The 21,205-nt window shown below is 46.3% G+C and overlaps 1 long non-coding RNA gene across 1 annotated transcript in view; it reads left to right on the top strand.

Moving 5' to 3' along the window:
- Nucleotides 1–554: 554 nt before the first annotated feature.
- LOC144153023 (uncharacterized) overlaps nt 555–21,205 on the top strand; it is a 32,584-nt gene continuing 11,933 nt past the window's right edge. Inside the window, exons 1-2 of the long non-coding RNA XR_013319272.1 lie at nt 555–757; nt 18,639–18,690. This is a non-coding gene — a long non-coding RNA (uncharacterized LOC144153023). The remainder of the gene's footprint in view (nt 758–18,638; nt 18,691–21,205) is intronic.

The following is a 21,205-nucleotide window of genomic DNA, read 5'->3' as shown; positions in this document are numbered from 1 at the left end:
GTCTTGTCAGGTAGCATACTTCAAAACAAGAAACACAGGTCACTGACCAAGTCAAAAAAGGCTTCAGAATGCGGATAAATAATAGAAAATATTGTGAATTTCTGGAGATCTTAAGGGGGCGTTCTCTGTCTATCTGATTATTTAGATTCCATTAACTGGCTGCTTGTGAAACTCTCTCAGGTTTCACAGGTTTTCTACTGCGCAAGAAAAGGCACTCGAGAAAATCAACAAACAGACGAAGCCGAGTCCAGTCTGGGCTCGTGCACCCTGGTCCTTGGGTCCTGACTGTGCTCCTCTTCGTTCTTCCGTTCATTTCAGCGTCTTTCCTTGCACAGTGGGAAACAGGGATGTCTAAGCACCAACAAGCCGAGCAATGCACTTTGATCTCTTTGGTTGCCAAAAGCCCGTTTTAAGCCGGTAATTAGTTCCTCCGGTTAGACCACCTGCTTGTCCTTCTGCTCTGAGGAAAGCGCTTCAAGTTCACCGACCTATTTTGAAGCTAAACGAATTGTGTTCCCTCATTTGATGTTAAAAACCTCATACGCTTTCAGCTGTACCAGGACCTCCGTGACGGCGGGTGCATTCGCCGGAGGCTTCCAGAGTCGACGAACCAGTTTGACCTTCCCTTGGGTGTGGCGTCACTGACCCTTGGTGGTTTCCCTGAGAACGCCAGCCTTAAACTCCCACTGTTGCTGATCCCCCTCCCTCCGAGCGGGCCTGTGGCTGTTTCATCTCGTCCCTGCAGCAGTGTCGTGCGGTAGGTTGCGGATTTTGCATTTGGCGTTGCATTTTTACAGATAAGCTGCTTTTCAAGTACCGGGACTGAAGCTTTGAAGCGTGGAGCGTTGGCCTGTCTGACTTCGTTTGTTCGTTAGCTACTCTTCTTGCTCTTATTAGGCTCGTCACTTGCTGTACTCGACAAGTGCGTGTTCTCCGTTTTGAAATTTCCTTCTCTTTGCTCGCACTGGGCGAGCCTCGTAAAGGTGAGACTGCCGAGAAGGAACGCGAGTTTAAACAGCGATGGTAGGAGAAGTGACGAGAACGTTACCGTCACCGCTGGGCAGCAAACACGAATGAAGATAATTAAAGGATAACACAAACACATGCGGCAGGTGAGACAAACGCGAACCTTTTGGGGCGGGCAACGCATCGCTGAGGCACAGGTGTCAAAACTCCAATTAACACCACCTTGAATTGAAAAGAGACTTTCTGGATAGATACTAGGGAGGAAGTTACAACGTTTACGACCACATTTAGACAAACAGCTTGACGAAGATCGCCAGTGTGCCTGATTTTGATAAGTGGACACGCGTTCTTCAGGTATTACCTTACTGCTTTGCTGGCACCAGGGTAGCGTAAAATTTGCGAATGCTGGGAACATGTAAACTTCTCCTTAAGATGCGTCACAGCTACTCCTCACCACAAATAACTATGGTACCGCTGTGATTTTAGAAAATGTACCTGTTTAAGTGATGCCGACGAGAGGCTAGTCACCGCGAGACAATCAAGATTTTTTCACTTCAGCTTTTATCGTCGTCCACCTTCACTGAGACAGAATTATCATACTTTTTAATCGATGAATATGGTCAATGAACAATTTTTAAGAGGGGAGTGGGACAGAAAAACATTGTGGATGACCGTCGAAGCTGAAGTGCCACAAACGTTTAAACAAAGGGAACTTGGGGAAACGATAAACGTTTTTCTGGTACTGAAGGCACGTTGAATTACCTCAGGTTTTAACGGAGAACGTGTGACCGCATTGTTTTGAAAACAACTTCGACGACAACGTCAACAATGCGTCATGGTTTTTCTGCACACATCTAGCGGAGCTCTTTTTGTACTGAGGGGCGGTTTCTTCTGCAGCAGCCGCTTTTAAGCGAACAGCAGGCAACGAAGCAAGCAATTGACGCAACCACAACCAGCCATACAACCGACCGACTAGAAAAAACACTCGCGCACGTACTAACAGTAACACCAGCAAGCAAATAAACACAGGCGCGTGATTGTCTCGCGCATAAAAGACAAGTATAGCCTCGGGATAGAGCTGCAATGTGTGAAGCATACCCATACTTTGGGGGATGCCGCGGACACAAGCCACGCACTTGATTGCAGCTCAGAGAAAGGGAGGGCTCACTGCTTTTGAAAGACGCAGAATATAAATGCATGAACGTTGCAGAAAATACTTGCGCTGTTTTAAAACAGATACATACGAAAACAAGCGTCATAGATCTGAGATCACTAGCCCGCACAGTAGTTCATCTCCTGGCTGGGGAATCACTATAGCACTCCTTATTTTTCATAGGCGGGGGACGCCTCCTCCTTGAGTGACTCCCTAGGCGCTCAAGTTATGTGACGGGCGCTTTTGAGTCACACAGATGTGCAACAGAAACACGAAAAAAATTTGTGGATGCCTCCGTGTAGCTACAAAGATGGTTTAACACGGAAGTTTCTCGTAATGAACTCTTTGGTTGGCCAATCCTCAATTGCGAGCATGCGCTACTCTGATGGCACGCACCACTTTTTCTAGAGTATACCCACAGCAACTCTGGCTACTCAAGAAATGCGGCGTGTAGACAGCACACCGGGCATTACATTCCATGTGCAGCGGATGCTCAAATCGTTCCCGTGCCTTGTTTGCATCCTCTTGAACCGCCGTAGCACGCCTACGCACGTCGATGCCGACTTTGCAGCTCATACTCCGCAAGTTATGTACACGCTCCCGCTTCTACAGCTGTCACTGCAAGACGCTCTTGTTAGCGAAAAAGAGACTCTTCGCTCCACGCGTGCCCTCCTCCCTCCTGGTGGGAGTGACCTTCCTGGTGGCTTAACTCGCCGTTACGAGGTCCCGCTCCGGAGAATTGGCCTGGGCGTTGTACTGGCGCCTGCGGCTCGTGCAACATAGACTTCCAGCCTTTCGGTTACTTCTGCAACCTACCCCTACTTCTCTGCTTCAGCTACAGAAGCGACATTGGACCCCTTCTTGCGGACATGGCCAGGGCTCCCACCAGCCTGAACCTGGCTTATGGTAGCCTCAGGACATCGTCATGGCCGTCCGCCCAATATTCATCGTGGACTTATGGCACCCTTTGCTAGCAGCTGTTAAACTTTCTTGCGGAGACTGGCCTATACGAATTCTGTACGGAATGAAGCAGCTTGCCGACCACCACTTTTATTTTTTTTTATCCTTCCACTCTTTTCATGCCATGTGCCATAATTGTGTACGAAAACGAAAACTCTCGGGTGTGCACTCCGTAGGCCTAACATTTGTGTTTGGAATGTACGCCGGAAATTGGTACCTGTGGCTTGACGTCCAGTGAGCAAGTTTTTGACTGGATACTTGTGTGAGGTGTTAAACCCCAACATTTGAGGTAGGCACTAGCGTCCTCAGCCTCAAAATGGGAAGCTAGGCCTAACGTCTTGTGGCTAACAGCCTTACAGCACCTAGAGCAACGCCATTTATTTATTTATTTATTTATTTACTATACCCCTAAAGGCCCTCGAATGAGGGTATTGCATAGGGGGGGGGGGGGGGGCTTCGATAAACAACCAGAATACACGTACATTCAGGTGCAGCATACACAAAGGAAAGAGATAAAAAGGTCAACAACAACCAGAAGTTTTCTTCCGTGTGCGTTGGCACGTAACAAAGCAATGCAATTCATCACTGCATGTGAAAGTGAAAAAAAAAGTAATACAATTAAAAAAATAACATAACGAATATGAAAGCGTGAAGAGCAAGCAAGAACTTACTAAGCATCAAAAGTATCAAAATACACAGCGAACAAAGAAAAGACAACACTGTTATCAGCACTTCACTGTAGAGCAAATTAAATCCATAAACTTGGCTACATCAGTTTCTATGGCTATGTGTGAGAGTAAATTGTTCCAATCAATGATAGTGCGTGGTATGAAGGATTGTGCGTATGTGGATGACCGACACAAAATGTGTTTCACTTTGTTAGGGTGATCACGACGAGGAAAAATTAGCCGAGGGGATAAAAAAAAAATCATCACGGAGCGCGCAGTGGTGGAAAATTTTATGGAACAGTGAAAAGCGAGCGTGTTTGCGACGAAGGCTGAATGATTGCAAATCGGCTCGTTTCTTGAATGCTGTAACACTGGTGAATGTAGAATAATCTGAAAATCTAAAACGGGCAGCACGGTTCTGCAGGGATTCCAAATTAGTAGCTAAGTATGCCTGATGGGGATCCGAAATGGCCGCCGCGTATTCAATTTTGGGGCGAATGATTGTGATGTATGCCTGCTTTCGTACGAGTGGAGGAGCTTGCTTGAGGGTTCGTTTAAGTAGTCCAAGGGTGCGGTTAGCAGCAGCCAGGGTTAAATTATTATGGTGATGCCATGTAAGGTCAGACTGGAAATGAAGGCCAAGATATTTGTAGGAAGTGGTAAATTCAATCGTGGTGTCATTAATAAAGTAAGTGTTTTTAATTGGAGACTTACGGCCGCTAAATGTCATTAACTTTGTTTTAGAAGTATTAAGCGTCATAAGCCATTTGGAGCACCATACGTTAATCGCATCAAGGTCAGATTGTAAGCATTGGCGATCTATATCACAGGAAAATGTGCGGTAAAATACTACATCATCGGCAAAAAGACGAACCCGGGATGTTAAGAAAGAAGGAAGATCATTTATATAGATTAAGAAAAGCAGAGGACCAAGTACGCCTTCCTGGGGGACACCGGAAGTAACATTGGCAAAAGAAGAACTGTAGTTGTTAGCGGATGTAAACTGCATTCTGGAAGAAAGAAAATCTTTAACCCACGCGAGCACGTTAGGGTGAATGTTGAGGCATGTAATTTTGAGAAGTAGTCTGTGGTGTGGAACGCGATCAAATGCTTTAAAAAAATCAAGGAAAACTGCATCAATTTGTAAGCCAGCGTCGACGGATGAATGTAGGTCATGAACAAATCCGGCAAGTTGGGTTTCACAAGAGTATCCCTTGCGGAAATGGTGCTGATACTGATATATAATGCTATGGCTTTCTAAGTATTTGACAGTTTGAGAGTGAATGATGTGCTGCATAACCTTGCATATGGTATTTGTTAGTGAGATAGGTCTGTAGTTGCATAGTGAAGAACGATCGCCTGACTTAAAAAAGGGTGCTACCTTGGCTATTCGCCAGTCGTTGGGGATAGTGCCTGTCGCCAGGGATTGGGAAAAAAGGACAGTTAGAATACTACAGATGCCTTGGGATGCATTTTTCAGTATAGTGTTATTAATACCAGTATGATCAGATGCAGAAGAACGTTTAAGAAAATATGCCCGCCTCAGTTACAACAATTTCTGGCATGTCAACGTCTAATATACTATCGCTCATAGGTACGGTGGTAACATCATCGCAGGTAAACACAGCCGTGAACGTCTCATTTAGAAGTCCTGCACATTGTGATTCAGGAAGTGTTGTTGCTATCGCAAAGAGTGATATCAGGATACTGTTTCGCATTCACAACGCGCCAGAATCTTCGAGGGTTATTTGTAAGCATAGATGTCAGGTCATGGCAAAAGAAATGACGGTGTGTGGTTCTAAGTAATGTCTGGTATTCTTTATCGCAGGCTTTGTAACGTAGCCAAGAAATCGAAGTAACGTTTTTATCGGCCCGTCTGTAGAGCCCTTTTTTTGTTGTTTAAACACCGAAGCTGCTGCGTGAACCAGGGAGCGGTACGTTGGCTTTTGATTGTAATGACAGGTATATACTTTTCTATTTGTTGTTTGAGAATGTTTTTGAACAGATGCCAATTTTCTTGTATCGTACATGATAAGTGACTGTCAATAAAATGCTTTGAGAAACTTAATAATTCTGAATTCATACTAGTGAAGTTGGCTCTGTTATAGCATCTGATTGTTTTGTTGGCGGTTTGTCGTGTATTAAACGGGCGTGTGAGGCTGCCGGTGATAATGATGATGATGATAGTTGGGTTTTATTGGCGCAAGGCCGACTATGGGCAAAGAGCGCCAAAGAAGAAGTTACTGAATTGTGATGAGACCGTACATACTAAAACGTGCTTTGCATCATTCAAGGACACTGAAACAATAATGAGCAGTTGCAATAAACTGAAGGGTACCGATTTTAGTGTTTCAAGAGACTACTCTCCCCGGCTCCGGGAAATTCGGCGAAAACTTTGGGAGGTTGGCAAAGCCCGAAAAGCAGACGGCCAGGACAAAGTTTTTCTTGTGCACGACAAGCTTATCATAAACAACGAGGCCTTTGTATGGAACAATGATACGCAAACCGTGATTAAACTAAACAAAAAATGACGCCTACCAATCGTAAAAAGTTCCCCCAGGACTGAATGTGTTGCCCTTTTGTTCAACTGCCAAAGCATTAAAAACAAAATAGACTCGTTCAACGGGATCCTCCTAGCGATAAATCCTGATATTGTATTCGCAACAGAAACTTGGTTAGATAATTCAGTGAAAGATAGTGAACTGTTTCCTGCGCACTACCACGTTTTTAGGAAAGATAGAAACTCACGAGGAGGAGGTGTGGTCGTAATGGTGAGAAAATCCTTACAATGCTCTGAAATTGAGATTGAGACCAGTGAAGTGGAAACCGTTTGGTGTAGAATGAAAACTCCTGACAGGGGAACACTGGCCATAGGCTCATTTTATCGGCCCCCTGGCGCTAGTATGGAAAATATCAGATTATTAGATTCAGTGTTGGCCTCTCTCCCTGACGACCGCATCATCCTTGCTGGTGATTTTAACATGCCGAACCTAAAATGGGACGAAAACGGAGCTGATGAAACTAGGTCCACATTTGGCGATATAACAAGCAGGTATGGTCTTCAGCAATATGTTTTTACTGCTACTCGAGGTGACAATATACTAGATTTGCTGTTTTGCAATGACCCAGCTATTGTTCGCGAGGTATGTACTTTACCCGGAATTAGCGACCATAAGATAGTTACGGCTAAGTTCTCACTGCCACAGTTAACTCCGCCTAGTATTGATGTGAAGAAAGTATACCTCTACAACAAGGCTAATTTTAGTGAAATAATAAACCAACTTGAGCTCAAGTACGACACTTTTGCCTTACAGTCAGAATATGCTGATACTGACTCCCTTTGGGTAATTTTCAAAAACTCCATCAGATCACTCGTTGAATTACATATTCCAACGAAGCATGTAGCAGATAAAATGAAACCTGATAAACCATGGATGTCACCCCATGTCAAGAAATTAATCAAACGAAGAGGCCGGTTGTATAAAAAATACAAAAAAAGCCCTACTGAAAGTACTGAGGATCAGCTTCGCAACCTTGATTCGTTATACAAAGTGGCAGTAACCACAGCCAAAGAAAACTATTTTTCCAGGCTGGCCAAGGACATAACATCCAACCCAAAAGCTTTCTGGAGCTACCTCCGAAAGACACGGAAGGAAACAATCAGCATCCCGAAAATCGTACACGAGGGTACCGATATAACTGAGAACTCGGCCAAAGCAAACTACTTTAACAACTACTTCAAAACGATCTTTTTGAAACAACGCAGCCTAGAAGAGCTCCCCACATACCTGGTTGACATAGAAAGGGCAATGCCGCCTATTACAATATCCCTAGAAGGAATAAGAAAAAGCTTAGACTCTCTAAACGAATCGAAGGCTACTGGTCCAGATGAAATACCCCCGAAAGTGTTAAAAGCCTGTTCCTCCATCGTATCACAATATCTTTATGTCATATTCCGCAAGTCTCTTGAATCCGGACGGCTACCGCAGGACTGGAAAATGACATATGTTGTGCCAATTCATAAAAATGGACCAAAATCAAATGTCGAGAATTACAGGCCGATTTCCCTTTGCTGCATCTGTTGCAAGATATTTGAACATATTCTTTATAGCAACATCACAAAGCACCTTGAAAAAAATAGTTTTTTTTATCCTAATCAACATGGATTTCGCCAGGGGCTCTCTTGTGTAACCCAACTAATTGAACTATTACATGACCTTGTTACTTCTGCTGAGGATAGGCTCCAGACGGACGCTATCTTCATTGATTTCCGTAAGGCATTCGACCGCGTTTCACACAGCCTTCTGATGCACAAATTGAGAGCCTTAAGAATTGATAATAACGTTTTAATTTGGATTGAGGAGTACCTTTCCGATAGAAAACAATGTGTTGTTGTAGGGGGCAAAAAATCGGGAACTGAAGCCGTGACGTCCGGCGTACCTCAGGGATCGGTTCTTGGGCCACTATTATTTTTGGTCTATATTAATGACATTGTAACTACGACTTCATCTTGCATCAGGCTGTTCGCAGATGATTGCGTCATCTACCGCACAGTGAGTGACTTCAATGATGTGTCAACCCTGCAAAAGGATTTGAACAACATTAACTCGTGGTGTCATACGTGGGAATTGGGGCTAAACACAGCTAAGTGTTACTATGTTTCTTTCAGTAAAATTAAAAAAATTGTCGATTCTTCCTACCATATTGGTACTGAAACTCTAAAAAAAGTATCTGAAGTTAAATATCTTGGCGTCACACTCAGTGCGGATCTGACTTTCAATCATCACATTGATAACACCGTAAAGAAAGCAGTTAGTGTACTAAACTTACTCCATCGGAACCTTCGCAATGCTCCTTCATCTGTGAAAAAAGCCGCTTATTTTTCCCTGGTCAGACCCATCCTAGAATATGCGAGTGTCGCATGGGACCCTCACCAAGAGTATTTAATACAAAAACTTGAAGCAATACAGAATCGCGGAGCCAGGTTTATTCTCAGTAATTACACTTGGGGGGCAAGCGTCACAGAAATGAAAACATCAATAGGCCTAGAACCTCTCAGGGAGCGACGTAGAAAGCATAGATTAAAACTCCTCTATTGTATATATAACAATTTAACAGGAATAATGAAGGAGAAATATTTACAAACCCCCCACTATGTATCCCAAAGACGTGACCACATTAACAAAATACGAGAGATAAAATGCAGGACCAATTATAAAAAGTTTTCTTTTTTCCCTTTCACTATATCTCAGTGGAATGAATTGGCAGCCGACATCGTTTCGAATAGTGTTGAGACGTTCACTCGCGTGCTTGGTGAATTGTGATTCTTCAGTTGTATGAATATTATGCTGTTGTGTGCTCTCTGTTAGGTATTACACTGTTTACTCGCGTGTTTAGTGAAGTGCGATGCTGTCGTTGTATAAATATTATTTTGTTGTGTGCTCCCTTTTAGTTATTATATATTGACAAACAGTGACTGTGCTAGTGACTTTATTTCCATTTGTACTATGAGACCCACTCCCCTGCTGTAATGCCTCGGCGCTGCAGGGTCATGTGTAAATAAAATAAATTTGACTAAAAGTAAAAGTGATGCTAAACAAAAGACAATGGAGATGGCTGGTGTATAGGGCCAGGATGATTATACGTGATATGACAAGAGCTGCAGAAAGTTCACCTCAGCTAAAAACTTAAAAACACGCTGACTAGAAAACATGGGTTCGTCGGCTAAAAAATATGATGGGTGCAAAGGGATGTGTCGTCTGTATAATTCAGGGAAATGTTTTGTGTCGTGTTGTGTCAAGTGCCTTGCATGTGATTAGTATGTGGACTACGGATAGGCCCTTTCCACACCTGCTACACGTGGGTCCCGAAGTTCCAGTGCGCAGGTGGGAGTGCGTCGCATGTGTGTGGCCTATCCGCAGCCTAGCCAGGGCGACTTCATTGTATCTGTTGTGTGAGTCAGTAATGTAGCGTCCCAGTTGTGTTTTTATTACGTGTAGTTTGTTGTCTGTTTGTTGACTCCAGTGTGATTGCCATGTGTTACGAAGCTGTCGTCTGATGTGTGTCTTTAGGTCGGTGTAAGGTACTGTTGTAATGTCAACCGTAGTCATGAGAGCAGCATCACCAGCCATTTGGTCGGCGGCCTCATTACCAGGGATTCCACAATGCCCTGGTACCCAGCATATAGTTATTTCAAGATTTGAGGCATATGCAGACATTAGTACCTTGAAAAGAGCATTTATAACATAGTTTTTAGATGACCTTCCTAATGACAGTGCCCGTACAACGCTTTGATAGTCTGTGTACACAATGGACTTGGGAATTTTGTGTCTGATGATGTGGTTTGAAACGAGTAAAATGCCATATGCTTCTGCCGTGTAAACACTGTTATGAAAATTCATTGTTTTGCTTACTCTAAAATTTGGTCCGTGCGCTGCACAAGATACTGTAGAACCAGTTTTCGACGCGTCGCTATAGAATTCTGCACACCTGTACTTGTCCTGCAGGAAGAGGAAGTGCTGCAGAATTGCATTCCTGGGTACCCTATTTTTTTCTACAAGAGTGAATGACAGGTCGCATGATATAGAACGAAGATGCCATGGTGCGATGAAATTATGAATGGGTGTCTTGTGCGTGTCAGAAAGGGGGACATTGAGTGCAGAAGCCTCCTCCATAACTCTGAGAGAGAACGGTAAGGGAATAGATGGCCTGTTTAAAAAGAGTTGTAAATTTGATGTATCGTTCATGGTGGGATTAAAAGGATGGTTAGTCAGAGACACGATCTTGGATGCATACAACAGGTCAACATACTCCCGCTGATGCCCTAGGCACCATTTGTCGCACTCGACATAAAGACTTTCAACAGGGCTAGTGCGGAATGCGCCACATGAGAGGCGAAGGCCAAGGTGCAGCACTGGGTCGAGTATTTTCAGTGCTGTTTTTGTAGCAGACCCATACACGACACTGCCATAGTCGAGCCGAGACCCCACCAAGGCCGTGTAAAGACGCAGCAGGAGTTGTTTGTCGGCCCCATAAGATTGATGTGAAAGGACCTTAAGAATATTCATTGTTTTTAAGCATTTGCATTTGAGCTGTCTGATATGCGGGATGAATGTAAGCTTTTCGTCGAATAAAACGCCTAAAAACTTGTGTTCCTTGTGCACAGGAATTGACACGCTGTTAAGAGCAATGTCTGGGTCTATATGGACCCCGCGCTTCCTAGAGAACACAACGCAGGAGCTTTTTACAGGATTCAATTTAAAACCATTCTTGTCTGCCCAGCCGGCAAGCTTCTTGACGCCGAGCTGGACTGGACGTCCGCAGATGAACATATTACATGATTTAAACGATATCTGCACGTCATCTACATACATGGAGTAAGAAATTGTAGGCGGCAGTGCCTTCCCAAGGGAGTTCATTTTTACTATGAAGAGAGTGCAGCTTAGAACTCCGCATTGCGGCACGCCATTTTCTTGCACGTGTACCTTAGACAGTGCAGAACCAACTCTGACGCGAAAGGTTCTCTCCGACAAATAGCTAGCAAGGGTGTTAAACATATTACCAGAAACACCGAATGACTTCAGGTCAGTAAGGATCCCATAACGCCAAGCGGTGTCATAGGCCTTTTCTAGGTCGAAAAACACAGTTAAACAGAACTGTTTGTGAATGAAGGCATCCTTAATATATGACTCTAGTGCCACAAGTTGATCATTTGTGGATCTCCCTGCTCTGAAGCCTGCCTGGCAGCTCTCGAGAAGGCCGTTATACTCCAAAAAGTACACGAGCCTCCGGTTTATCATCTTCTCGGGAAGCTTGCACAGGCAGCTGGTCAGGGCAATGGGTCGATAGCTAGCGGGAGAAGAAGGGTCCTTCCCTTCTTTCAAGAATGCTACAACTATGGCATCCCTCCAAGACTTTGGAATGTGCCCCGAAAGCCATATCTTGTTGAAAAGGTGAAGAAGTGTTACAAGAGTGTCTGTGTGTAAGTTCTGTATCATTGTTTATGTAATGTTGTCTGGGCCTGGAGCTGAGGGTTTACACGTGCTCAGAGCACCCCTCAGCTCATGAAGCGTGAACTCCGAGTTATAAGAAGTGGCTGACGTGTCATTGTCACGTAAAGGCTTCTTTTCGGCCACGAGTTTGTGTTTCATGAAAGTGTTTGTGTAGTGTGCTCAACTCGAAACGTGTTGGAAGTGTTGTGCGAGTGTGTCCGCCTGGTCTTCGAGTGTGTCCCCTGTTGTACTGACCAGAGGCAGGCTGTGTGTTTGATGTCCCTTCAGTTTGCGTATTCGGGTCCATACTTTCCGTGTGTCTGTGTAGGAGTTAATTGATGTTTTGAATGTACGCCAACTATCGCGTTTTGCCTCACGGCGCACACGTTTTCCGAACGCCATGGCCCGTTTGAACAAGAGGAGGTTACTCGACGTGGGGTAACGACGCAGGATACCCCACGCCTTGTTCTGGGCCTCTCGCGCCCGCCTACAGTCCTCATTCCACCACGGCCTCCGCTGGTTGCGCGGGGCAGCAGAGGCGTGGGGAATGGACTTTTCGGCGGCGTCGAGGATGTGCGCCGTGAGGAGTTTGGTAGCTTCTTCAACGTGTAGGTGTCCTATGGATGTGTAGTGTAGTTTGGATGTCTGTGTAAATGTATTCCAGTTAGCTCGTGCTTCATTGAACCTCTTATGGGAAGATGAACTGCTTGGGCCTTTACCTATGTATGTGAGTGAGGTGGGGAAGTGGTCACTGCCATATGGGTCAGTTCCCACTCCCCACTCGACAAGAGGAAAGAGAACTGCGGAGCCAATAGCCAAGTCAAGACATGAGTATGTGTTGTGACCTACGTTATGGTATGTAGGCTGTTTATTGTTGAAAAGGCATGCTCCAGAAGATGTAAGGAATTTTTCTATCAGGCGGACTCGGGCATCCGTTCTGGAAGAGCCCCAAAGAGAGTTGTGAGCATTAAGGTCGCCTGTAAGCATGTATGGTTCGGGCAGCTGGTCAACCAGCGCCTCGAAGTCGGAGCTCGTAAGTGAAACATCAAAAGGAATGTATATGGAGCATACCGTTATCAACCTATTAAATATTATTAAGCGTATTGCTACAGCCTCAAGGATAGTGTTCAAGGTGACAGGGTGGCATGCTTAGGATTTCCGGACGATTATGGCCACACCGCCAGAAGAGTGTGTGCAGCCATCCCTGTCTTTCCTGTATACCCGGTAACTATTCAAGAAATTTGTGTGTTTAGAATTCAAATGTGTTTCCTGAACACACATTACACTTGGCTGATTGGTATGCAGAATCTCATACACGTCGTCCAGATTATTCAGAAGGCCTCTGCAGTTCCATTGAACAATATTTTCTCATCCCATTATTTAGTGTGAGAGCTACTGGAGTGTGTATGTTTATGTGTCGTCTTTCGGGGCTGTGACTCTTGGATTGGGCTTTTTGGGCGGCCTATCTGAAGGCTTGGACGTCGGAGGCCGCTCCTTGCGCTGCGTTGCAGGCAAGAACGGCACGACGTCCATCTCGTCGTCCGATGTCCTGGGTGTGCCCGTCGAACCGGGCCCCCCGGACTTGGCCCCCCTTCGGGGGCCCTTCGTTTGAGCCACCCCCGCCGGTGGTGTCGGAGGCACCAGAAGTGGCACGGGCGGTGCGGTGGCGGTGGGAGCCGGTGCGGGGCTCGTGGTGTCCATGGCACACTCTAACGCACTGGACGATGGGGAGGCACGGACGGGAGCGGCACCGGTCCCGACGGAAGAGGTTGCCACCACAACCGCTGCTGCCTCAGCAAGCGGCGTGGTGGCGGGTTGGGCGGCCAGAGGCAACCCAGGGGGGGGGGGGCGGGGCGGGACCAAGTCCGACTCGCGGTACTGGGTCCCCGCCGAAACCAGACGCCGCTCCGCCCCCCGGCGAGCCGCGTCGGCGTACCTCCCCAGGGGGAAAGAGGCGAACCTCTTCCGCGCCTCTGGGAAGGTGATGTTTTCTGTCACTTTTAGATGGATTATTTTCTTTTCCACTTGGAATTTCTCACACTTCCTGGAGTAGGCCGCATGAGGGCCCCTGCAGTTGGCACATGTGAGGTTGTCAGAATTGCAATTGTCAGTGGGGTGGTCCTGCGCTGCACATTTCGCACAGGTTGTTTTGCCGCGGCAAGAGGTTGTGCTGTGCCCGAACCGCTGGCACTTAAAGCACCGGCGCGGGTTCGGTATGTACGGTCGAATAGAGCATCGGATGTAGCGTGCATTTTTATATTGCGGAAGTGTCGAACGGTCGAAGGTCAGGATAATGTGTTTGGTTGGGATTATCTTATCGTCCCTGCGCATCGTGATGCGCCGCACAGCTGTGACGCCCTGGTCCTTTAAACCTTCAAGAAGGTCGGAATCTGTTTCTGTAAGCAGATCCGACTCTGAAATCACACCCTGGGAGCTGTTCAGGCTCCGGTGGGGCGTGATCTTGATGTCCAGATCATGGATGCGAGTTTGGGCAAGAAGTGTGCGGGATTGTTTTTCATTGTTGAGTTCGACAAGGATTTCTCCTGTCCTGAGCTTTTTGGCTTCATACTTTTCATCTAATGTGCTTTGCAGAAATTTCGAGACAAGGAATACCGACAGTGAAGCGACGGGTCTCGTTGGGTCAGCTGACTCGATCACAAGAAAACGAGAATAGTTATTCATGTTTGTTGAAAGGACAGTTGTTGACAGAGGTGGGAATGAAACTTCGGTGCGGCCCCTTTTCGGGGGCCGATCACGTCGGGGGGGGGGGGGGGGCTTAGAAAATGCCATATATCATAGTATAGAAGCAGGGAGACGGGGGTACTTTCTTCCACAACCTTACCCTGATAGCTGAGGAGGTCCCGGAGCTCCCTGCCTGGTAAACAGACAGGGAGCCCATCCGCCGGAGCTTGACCTGGGCTCCGACGGCCACCGTTAGAGGTTTCTACCCTTCACCTTAAAAACACATCACCACGGTTGGATCCAGCTTATGTTTGGGGGCTCGGGGTCCGCGGTATCGCCAGTACCGTCACCAAGATTGTGCCGGTGATAATGACGTGGTCAGAAAGGCCATCTAAGTGGGTGATATCGGAGCAAAGGTCAGGATCGTTTGTAAGGATCAGGTCGAAAATATTTTCCGAGGTTGCCGAGCGCCGCGTTGGTTGGTCTATAATTTGTGTTAGCGAATGGTCTAGACACGCATTGAGAAATTCGTTCGCTTCGGCATCATTTCATGCCACTGAGAGGGTTAACCAGTCTATTAAAGGAAAGTTAAAGTCGCCCAAAATAATTTTTGATTGATAGTAGGGTTTAACGCGCCGACGCAACGCAGGCGATGAGGCGCGCCGTAGTGGAGGGCTCCGGATTAATTTTGACCACCTGGGGATCTTTATCGCGCGCCAAAATCTGGCACACACGGGCGTTATTGCTTTTCGCCTCCATCAGAAAAGCGACCGCCGCGGCCGGGAATCGAACCCGCGACCTCGTGCTCAGCAGCGCAACGCCTTAGCCACTGAGCCACCGCGCCGGGTACCGAAAATAATTAGAACTGAGTTGGGAAATCGGATTATAGTATCATTCTGAACTCTGCGAAATTCACTCGCGAACTACAGGTCATATCAGGGGGGCGATAAAATACACCGATTACAGAAGGTGTCAGGCCACACTTGAGGGAAACTAACACGCATTCAAGGAAGGAATTAACAGCAATGGGAACAGCCACTATATAATTTTTTATAGCAATAAGAACACCGCCTCCCTTTTGATGAGGCCTGTCACTGCGAAAAAAATTTAATTCTTTACCGCTGACTAAGATACAGTTGTCGGGAACGGTATCATTCAACCAGGTTTCAGTAAGAGCAACTATAGAAGCTGAACATGAATCTATCTCGTGAAGACAGGGGGACAGTTTTATGCAGAACACTTTGTATATTAGTATACAAAAAGCCAACATCACTTGACGACACTTGCTCGTTAGTTAAAGAAGGTGGTGATTTTATGGCGGGAAAGCATGTATGTGGGCGTCAGTCACTGTGGTCATTTATAGCAGTTGCATTTTCTGCGCCACGTGCGTTGGTGTCAAGACGAACTGCGCAGTTGTTATCAGAGTCCCACACGTACAAATCTTTATTGATAAAGAGCTTAGTGAACACGAGCTTGGTGCGATCGCCCTCTTTCTTAACACTTTTAGCGAACTGCAGGAGTTTTCGGCGTCTTTCACGAACAGGGGCGGAGTAATCGCGGGAAATGCTAAAAGTAGTGTTCTTTAACTTAATGACCATGCTTAAAACAGATTCCACCTCTTTCTCATTAAAAGACTTTGCTACAATTGGGCGTTTCTTGTCGGCCAAAAATGCGCCTAGTCTGTGCGCTCTCGCAATGGTGTTCACAGTTAGTTCGAGCTTATCGGAGCAAAATTCACGCACAAGTTTTTCGGATTGTTGCCACGTTTCCGCTTCTTCAGTATCGTCAATGCCAAAAAACAGAACGTTGGCACGGCGGGAGCGATTTTCTAAGTTGTCAATTTTGTCCTGCATGGCCGAAAATGTTTTTTCATAGGACTCGGGAACCTGTGCACCAGCTCCCATGCCAGCCTGTGACTCGAGCGCAAGGACTCGCTCCTTAAGTATTTCGACAGCATTTTGCACGGTAATTTGCATGATCTTTGTTGACAGAATCCAAAAGTTGGGTGTGGTTTGAATGAAGGCGTGTAACTGCATCAAACACCGAGTTAAGCTTATCCTCTTGCGCTTTAGTCATCGGCCCCGGGTTTTCCTCAATATTTGCACTAAGCAACAACATGCTCCAAATACACAGCATGGCACCACGAACACGTTTCAAATAATCAGGGAGCCACGACACTGCTATCAAGCACACTTCATCACTACGAAAGTTGCACGACGTATAATAACTAACCTGGGTGTACATTTTCGGTGAGTGCGCTGACACGGCAGCAGTGCCGCGGCCCGGTGCGCGGACCAAATGAGCTGGCTTTTGAAGGGGTGCGCCATGTGGACCGGTACCGGGTTGCCAGACAGTAGATGACGGAATGGCTTTTTTTGGCGGCCAAGCAAACGGAGCGTCCAAGAAAAGGCCGGGCCGTGCCTGGATCCAGCCGGGACAGTGTCGACTGGGCAGGGGAGGCTCGAGTGAAACCGTTGAAGTTGAGTCGGAAGTCGGATAGATCAGGACAGCCAACAGCAGCACCTGGGTGTACATTTTCGGTGAGTGCGCTGACACGGCAGCAGTGCCGCGGCCCGGTGCGCCGACCAAATGAGCTGGCTTTGGAAGGGGTGCGCCAAGTGGACCGGTGCCGGGTTGCCAGACAGTGGACGACGGAATGGCTTTTTAGGGGCGAAGCTCCTAAAGCCATGGATCTGTATATCCCTTGTGTCTCGTGGTACGTGACCGCCGCATGCTTTCGGAGATGTCGCAAAGTGGGCCGCGTTGCACGCGCAAGAACCAGCTGCAACCGGCAGCGCAAACTCGGCACCGGGAGCGCGAGCTTGTCTGTCTTCGCCAACGGGGGCGCGAGCGCACTGAACTGCGAGGGGGAGATCACGCAAGAGATCACGCCACGAACGCAGGCAGTCGTTCTCGGAGATCGAACGAGACGCAAGGACCTTTGCTCGTTTCCTCTCGTCTTGTTCGGGCACAAGTTCGCCCTAAATACAAGTTCTTTCTTTACTGTTGTGTCCCATCCTACGTGACAAATTGTGGTAGAGGTGCGGGGTAGTCCTCGATGGTGCGGGGTCTTTCACCAGGTCTGGGCCTGGGAGCATTGACTCCGAAAAGAAAAGTTGATTTGTACAATGTACGCACATAGTCTTACGTCTTTCTTAATGATGTATTGGGCGAACTTTCACGGGAGAGTTACGGTTACCGATGATCTCCCCCTCTCGAGCTTCGCCCCACTTATCATCATTCATTCCGTGGATATGGCGTGAATTTTATTTTGAAGCAAACGGAGCGTCCAAGAAAAGGCCGGGCTGTGCCTGGATCCAGCCGGGACAGTGTTGACTGGGCAGGGGAGGCTCGAGTGAAACCGTTGAAGTTGAGTCGGAAGTCGGATAGACCAGGACAGCCAACAGGAGCACCGGGGTGTACATTTTCGGTTAGTGCGCTGACACGGCAGCAGTGCCGCGGCCCCTTGTTCTTGTGATGGCTTCTTAGGTTGTCTGAGTTTTCCAAACCGGTTCGACAATGTCGAAATGGAGCAATCGAACAGACGCCGGCCTCATGACGCGGGGGACCCAGGGTCGGTTCTGCCCACAGGAAGCGTTTTTTTTTTGCATTTTCACTTCACCCACAGTCATTCATCATCATCGTCAGAGAAAGTTGGCTTCTCTGCAGGGCTTATCGGAGTACGATGGCATCAATGAGGACAAGGAAGCCTCGCTTTAGAAATTACTTCAACCGTAATTATGTCTTAAGAGGCTATAACTGCACCATTTGAGTGTAGGGAAAACCCGAAGATAGCTAAAAGGTTGGATTTTTTTAGTTAGCACAAAATATCATTGAACTTTTAAGGCCTAATAAATGGCCGTTTGCATTATGGTTTTGCAATTATTTGGGTCTATTGGTTTCAACTTATGTAAGGGGAATAAAATTCTGGTTTCAACTGTGAATGATTGTTTCAAAGGGGAACATAGTAGTCAATTACCCAAAATTACGCTGCATTCGCTGATACTACGCAACGCTCCAATAGCTGTTTTTAAGTGTTATTTTTATTCTTTGAGAAGCATAAATACTTAAAACAAGTTGTTTTGGTTTGCTGCCAGGATATTATCCATGTTATCAACATCGACTTAGTCATTCTTGCCTCCCCTTGTTACTCGTGAGTGTACTTGTGGTCCTGTGATGATTCTGTATCGTCGCTAATGAGTTTTTTTGTTGTTACAGATGGAAGTCATCATCAAAATACTCATACGTCTTCTGTGGAGTCTGTTTGCGGGTATGTTTTACATCCCAAACCTTCTTCATTTTGTACTAAGTGTGCCCAGTTTTTAAAGAAACATATCATTGAGGGTTGGAAGATTATAATTACTCTGCACCGAGTTTACAGCGTTGCTCCAGACAGCCATTTTCAAAGCCATAAGACCAGTATGAAAGTTCTGTGTTTTATACTTTTGCGGCATAAGTTAAGCTTCAAGCAAAATTTTGAGAGGTAGTTTGTGCGTAAACATATTTATACGTCTGTGCACACCATCACCTGCACTCTCGGCAAAAGGAACATTAAAGAAGTGGGTTGGTTTACTTCGTTGGGAGAATGTCTATTATATGCACTCCACCCCATTCTTGTCCTTCTAATTATCTCTGCCTCATGGTTGGGATCCGGGGTCACAAATGGCCTAAGTAGATATATCCCCTTACCATTTCCACTGCCTCACCCCCTATACACCGCTGTGCTGCCCCGATGTTATTGATCATTATTTTGGTTTTCTGCATAATTTTTAGGCCCACGGTTCTACTCTGTTTTTCCAGTGCGGAAAGCATGCTTTGCAATTCGTTCCCCGAGTTACTTAAAGGAGCACTGACACCAATTTTCGGCGTTAATATTATTGCACAGTTCGCTTCCTTCACTCAACAGAATACCCTGGCTGAAATATGAGCGGCCTGCGACGCGAAGAACATAGTTCAATTGGATCGCATTTATCGCGCCGACGGAGCAGCGCGCGGAGCGGAACTCAGCAAATGGACATCAGCGTGACATCACTCCAGGAGAGGAAAAAGAAGTGACGCGACAGCGCTCGTCAAAAACTCGTGACGTCACTTCACGCGCGCGGCCCCACGAGCGGCGAGCGGGCGGAACGCCCTCTCAAGCGGGCGCTGGTGACGTCCGCTCAAAGCGGTGAGGTCAAACCGCGAGGCTGTCATATGCGCCGTTCGGGATGAAAGCGCGGGAATTTGAAACAAACAATTTTCAGGCCGTTCAGTGTAATTAACTATCGCGCGCTGAAGTATTTGAAGTGCTGTTTCAGGTTCGCCAGACCATTAAGCATCGATAAAAGCAATAAAAGTGTAACATAAAATTTTCGTGTCAGTGCTCCTTTAACAAAGCAACGTCATCAGAAAATCTGAGGATACTAAGGTATTCGCCTTTAACCCTTACTCCCACCTGTTCCAACCTGTTCCCACCTGTTCCAACCAACGTTCTGAGTACTACTTGTAGACATGCTGTGAATAACATTGGAGAGATTGTGTCTCATTGTCTGACGCCGTTCCTTATAGGTATTTTACTGCCCTCCTTATGGAGGATAATAGTAGCTGTGGACCCATTGTAGATATCCTCTGGTGTTATTACATAATGCTCCTACCCCCTGGTTCCGTAATGCCTGAATGACTGCTGAGGTTTCGACTAAGTCAGCCTACCATTGGCAGCCTATGGCAGCCTATCATTGTCCCTGAAGAAGAAAGGGTATGACAGCTGCATCTTACCGGTATTCACCAACGGGGCAGAAACTTGGAGGGTCACTAAGAAAGAGAGTTCAACTTAAATTGAGAACGACTCAGCGGGCAATGGAGCGGAAGATGATAGGTGTAACATTAGGTGACAAGAAGAGAGTGGAGTGGGTCAGGGAACAAACGTGTGTTAAGGACATATTAGTAGAAATAAATAGGAAGAAATGGACGTGGGCGGGGCATGTAATGCGAAGGCGAGATAACCATTGGTCATTAAGGGTAACCGAGTGGATCCCTAGAAGAGACAAGCGTTGCAGGGGGCGGCAGAAAGTTAGATGGGCAGATGAGATCAAGAAGTTTGCGGGGTTAAATTGGTCGCAGTTAGTACAGGACCGGGGTAATTGGAGAATAATAAGATAAGATAAGATAAAACTTTATTTCCGAGAAGCGGGGGGCTCGGAAAAAAGTGAAATTAATTCACTTGACAAAGTCCGAGTCCCGGTTACAGACAGCAACGGGCGTCACAAAAGTACATCTTTCCAGAGAAAATCGTTTTTGCGGCATCATTATACAAATTTTTTAGAAATTATTCCGCTGTAACGAAAAATTTTTTTTAATACAACGCTGTTTGCATGCTCAGTGGTAATCTCATTGGCGACAAGGTGGTTTAACAAGGAAGGCAAAGTGTGTCGAATCATGTTGTTTCCAAAGGTAGTACGCGAAAATGGTACAGTCCATATCTCTTGTGAACGCGTTGGGTATTTGTATTCTTTTGCTGAGAGAGGCTTTTGCCCTGCAGTGGGCGTAGATGGGCTGATGATGATGATGATGATGATGACCTCATTATGAAAACAAAGCAAAAATAGCTAAGGTAGTATCACAGATAGTAGGTGAGAATATTTTTAGAATAGGCGCAAGAAAAGCTTCTTGCATGAAATATGCATGTTTTTAAGATGTTAGTTTGATTACCAAACTTAGCAGCATAGAACTAGCCGGGGAAATCTTGAATTATAGGCTGTAAACTATACCGCTGACATGCACGCAAAGAAACAAATTCCAACAAACAA

The sequence above is a fragment of the Haemaphysalis longicornis genome, unplaced genomic scaffold (assembly GCF_048455015.1).
Source record: "Haemaphysalis longicornis isolate Haplotype H1 unplaced genomic scaffold, Haemaphysalis longicornis Haplotype H1 scaffold_9, whole genome shotgun sequence".
NCBI lineage: Eukaryota > Metazoa > Arthropoda > Arachnida > Ixodida > Ixodidae > Haemaphysalis > Haemaphysalis longicornis.
This window is presented reverse-complemented; position numbering and strand designations above follow the sequence as displayed.